Raw genomic sequence first — 4,448 nt, 5'->3', positions numbered from 1 at the left:
TTCTTCATGGGGGAGCAGCAGGGCTGGAGGGCAGGGCAGAAGAGACATTACTGTTGTGGCTTCCTTAGAGAGATGCAATCTCCCATAACCTGACCGAGGGAGGTGGAATGAACACATTTCAGCCTGGTGTTGAAATGCTGACTCACACACCGATATTTCAGGTATCCTTTTCAACAAGGAAAGCAGTATGATTCTTTCTTTCTTTCTTTCTTTCTTTCTTTCTTTCTTTCTTTCTTTCTCTTTCTTTCTTTCTTTCTTTCTTTCTTTCTTTCTTTCTTTCTTTCTTTCTTTCTTTCTTCTTCCTCTCTCCTCTCTTTCTTCTTCCTCCTCCCCCCCTCCTCTTCCTCCTCCTCCTCCCCCCTCCTCCTCCTCTGTATTTTAGGAAAGGGTGTTTAGGGTCTCACTACTAGATCAGACTCTTAGTGATCTGCCTGTTTACAGCCTCCCAAGAGCTGGGATTACAGGCGCGTGCAGACCACCATGCCCAGTCTCAACTGCTGTCTCAGGGTGCCCCGGAGGCGGGGCCAGCACGACAGCCTCGGGAATGAACCCCCGGCCCCTGCACCTGCTTGCAGGCGCTTTCATCTGCTGAGCTATTTGGCCAGCCCCAGACTTTTTTCATGGAGCTGAGGTTGAAACTGGCCTCCTGCATGTTAGGCTACCCCATGTTTGCCATCTCCTAACTGAAGCTTCTGCCACCTTTACGGTTTTTGGAAACAATTTGCTAAAGGAAGTGGATGTTTTGGGCCCTCGGATCCTATGGTCTGACTGACAGTCTTCCTGGAAAGTCTGGACAGGAAAAAGGTTCCTGGAGAGTGACCCTTCCCAAGCCTTACGTTTGTGTTGATAAGAGAACTAATAAGGCGGTTGGAAATAGTTGAGTGAGGGAAATGTATGAAAATCGCGGTGGCAGGAGGAGATGCGCTGAGCCATTTCTTCTTTTTCTTCCTGTCCAGCCATGGGCGGTGCATTCCAGGCCTTGCACTTAGACATGACTTGGGGTGAATTCTGCCCAGTGGGGTGCAGCAGACGCGATGAACACTGACACTCAATGCTTGCTTCCTCTGTGGGTGTCTGAGAAGGATTTTTATTTTTATTTTTTGGCTGGCTCAGGCCGCCTTAAGGGTGGGTCTGGTGAGGCATGGGGAGCTGGGGGTCGAACCTGGGTTTGCCCTAGCAGGAGCTTAAACAACTGAACTAACCAGCAAGACTCCATCTCTGTGGGTGTCTTGAGGGAGCACCACTCAGGGGCTCCTTTCCGGGTGCTATTCTCGGCCAGCAGGGGCTGCAAATCTGACTCATCCCCAAAGCCACAGGCAGCTGCGGGTGGCTCGCGCAGCCCCCAGGCCTGGTGGTCCCAAGTTTCTTGACAGTGAGGTTTCCTGAGAAGGGCAGAAGAGGAGAATCCGGTACATCTTGCTGACCCCGCAGAGCACGTGTTTGTGTGGAGATGGGACGTTAAGCGCTACTCAGAGTGAAGGCCTTGCAGTCAGGTGGCTTTGAGAGAAGATGAGGGAAACTGGCTTCCTGCTTGCAGCCTTTCCCTACAGTTTTCAGCGCGCAGATGCTGACGTGGCGCTTCTGCGCGACCGATCAGTCCGATGCACAGCTTCCTTCCGGTTCCCCAAATTTTCCCCGCGGGACCTCCTCCTTCCCGTCTCCTCCCCTCCAAGGCCCGACAGGGACGCTCGCTGCCCATCGCCCGGGACACACGCAGAGCCCAGCGGAGCCCTGCTTGGCGTTAGTCCTCCTTCATCTTCCCAAGGCTTGGCGTTCGCTGGGGCGAGGCGCCGCCCGAGGCAAGCAGTGACTAAGGAGTGAGGCGGTGCTTGCTCCCGGGCGTGGCTCTGCGCCCCGGGAGCTCTGTGGGGCGCAGCCACCTTGGTGTCTGATGAGTCACGCCGCGCCACGCACTGACGCTGGATCATTCATGGGCGGGGCTGGCTGGCATGTGGTGCTGGGGGATTGAACCGCGGTCCCTGATGCTTTGCCAAGCTTGTTCTAAGTAGGTGCCTTAGACCACTGAGCCATCTCTCCAGCCCCATGCGTGAACCTTTAGGCAGCGGCTGTAGAGTGCATCCGTGGGTGGAAACACGGGGCGCAGGCAGGCCAGGGACGTCTTGTGCTTTGAATTGCTGAAAAAAAAAATATTGAACCTTCCAGTTTCCAGAACTTTCCTAATCTATTATTTTAGTGTTTTTCCCCTGTTGTAGTTTAGGCGATTTTCTCAGGGCAGTCACTTATTTGTGGTAGGTTCTGGTCCAAATACAAACTGCTAAATTATCATGGCCCTGACCCAGCATGGCTGAATCCCCGGAACAACAGCTCATCTTCCCAATGCCCACGTCCTCCTCCTCCTCCTCCTCTTCCTCCTCTTCTTCCTCCTCCTCCTCCTCCTCCTCCTCCTCCTCCTCCTCTTCCTCCTCCTTTCCCACTGTGACACCAGAAGGGCAAGATTTTCAACACTGAGAAAGAGATACCAGATTTCAGAGCAGCGCAAGTTGGATCAAAAAGTAGTGGACTCACAGATTTTAGTAAAAATCAAAGCTGTTCCTCAGCTCTGGGGCTATCTGGGATCTGTTTTTGCTCTGACAAATGGAATTTATCCTCATAAATTAATGTTCTAAATTTCTTACTAGGAACCTAATTAAATAACTGGTACATAAAAAAAAAAAAAAAAACAACAGATTAAGTCTCTTCCAATTGTCATGATGTCTAAGAGTTTCCCAAGGAGTCCAAACAGCTATGGAAGCTCTTCATCAGAGGGCTGAGCTTTGAAACAACCGATGAGAGTTTGAAGAGCCATTTTGGGCAATGGGGAACACTCACAGACCGCGTGGTAATGAGAGACCCAAATACCAAGTGTTCCAGGGGCTTTGGGTTTGTCACTTATGCCACTGTGGAGGCAGCCATGAATGCAAGGCCACACAAAGTGTATGGAAGAGTTGTGGAACCAAAGAGAGCTGTCTCAAGAGAAGATTCTCAAAGACTATAAGAAGGTGCCCACTTAACAGTGAAGAAGATCTTTGTTGGTGGCATTAAAGATACTGAAGAGCATCACCTATGAGATTATTTTGAACAATATGGAAAAATCAAAATGATTGGAATTATGACCAACTGAGGCAGTGGAAAGAAGAGTGGTTTTGCTTTTGTAGCCTTTGATGACCGTGATTCTGTGGATAAGATTGTCATTCAAAATACCACACTGTGAACAGCCACAGTTGTGACGTGAGACAAGCCTTGTCCAAGCAGGAGATGGCTAGTGCTTCCTCTAGCCAAAGATGTGGTTCTGGAAATTTTGGTGGTGGTCGTGGAGGTGGTTTTGGTAGCAATGACAGTTTTGTTTGTTTGTTTGTTTGTTTTTTTTTGTGTGTATTAAGGACAATTTATTGTTTTTATGTATAGAAAACTCAACAGTACACTTAGCCCAGTTTAGTGGCAAGCTCTTCAGCCTTTGCTTTCTCCAGCTTGGCAATACGAGACACAGATTTTGGACCCAGAACGTCGCCTCCCCAGTGATGGTGGATCTCATCATATCTGTCATTGTAGTTGGTCCTGATGGCCTCCACCAGCTTAGCTAGCACGCCTTTGTCTTCTGAGTTGACTTGTGTGAAGGCGACAGTGATACAGGTTGGTTTTCCTGTGGACAGACGCCTCAGCCTGGCCTTCCCCTTGATGATGCAGTAGAGGACCCCCATCTTGTGACACAGGGCAGGCAGGAACATGATCAGCTCGATGGGGTTCACGTCATGTGCAATCACCATGAGCTGAGCCTTCTTGTTCTCTACCAGAGTAGTGACAGTGTCAACACCTGCTCTGAGGACTGTGGCTTCTCAGTGGGGACATCTCCTTTGCCAGCAGCTTTCTTTGCCCGAGCTGACAGCCTCTGCTTCATATCTTGCTTGGTTTCTGGTCTGTACCTGTGGGCAAGCTTAAGCAGTTGGGTAGCTGTTTGGCGGTCCAAGGCCTGGGTGAACTGGTTAATTGTAGGGGGCACCTTTAGCCGCCTGTACAGGATGGCCCTCTGTCTCTGTAGCTGGATATAACAGAGCCATTTGACAAAGCCGGTGAGGTCTCTCTTGGGCTGAATGTCCTGTCCAATGCCAAAAGTCATTGGCCTCTTCTCAAACGAAGTTACCACTTCTTGGCCTCCTGTTTCTTCAGGACAGGAGCTGAGGACACCTTCTTGCCCTTGGCCTTCTTCCCTTTTGGCATCTCAACTAGCTGACATCAGCAGTGACAGTTTGGGTCAGGGAGGAAACTTCAGGGGTTGAGGTGGCTTTGGTGGCAGCCATGGTGGAGGTGGATATGGTGGCAGTGGAGGTGTTACAATGGATTTGGTAGTGATGGAAACAATTATGGAGGTGGTGGAAGATGTAATGAATTTGCCAATTACAACAGTCTTCAAATTTTGGACCCTTCAAGGGAGAAAACTTTGGAGGCAGAAG

At 50.1% G+C, this 4,448-nt stretch overlaps 1 pseudogene; it reads right to left on the bottom strand.

Annotated features, from left to right (window-relative positions):
- Positions 1-3,422: 3,422 nt before the first annotated feature.
- LOC101586286 lies at positions 3,423-4,215 on the bottom strand (annotated as a pseudogene).
- Between the last annotated feature and the right edge of the window lie 233 nt (positions 4,216-4,448).

This window comes from Octodon degus, unplaced genomic scaffold (assembly GCF_000260255.1).
Source record: "Octodon degus isolate 3935 unplaced genomic scaffold, OctDeg1.0 scaffold00004, whole genome shotgun sequence".
Lineage (NCBI taxonomy): Eukaryota > Metazoa > Chordata > Mammalia > Rodentia > Octodontidae > Octodon > Octodon degus.
This window is presented reverse-complemented; position numbering and strand designations above follow the sequence as displayed.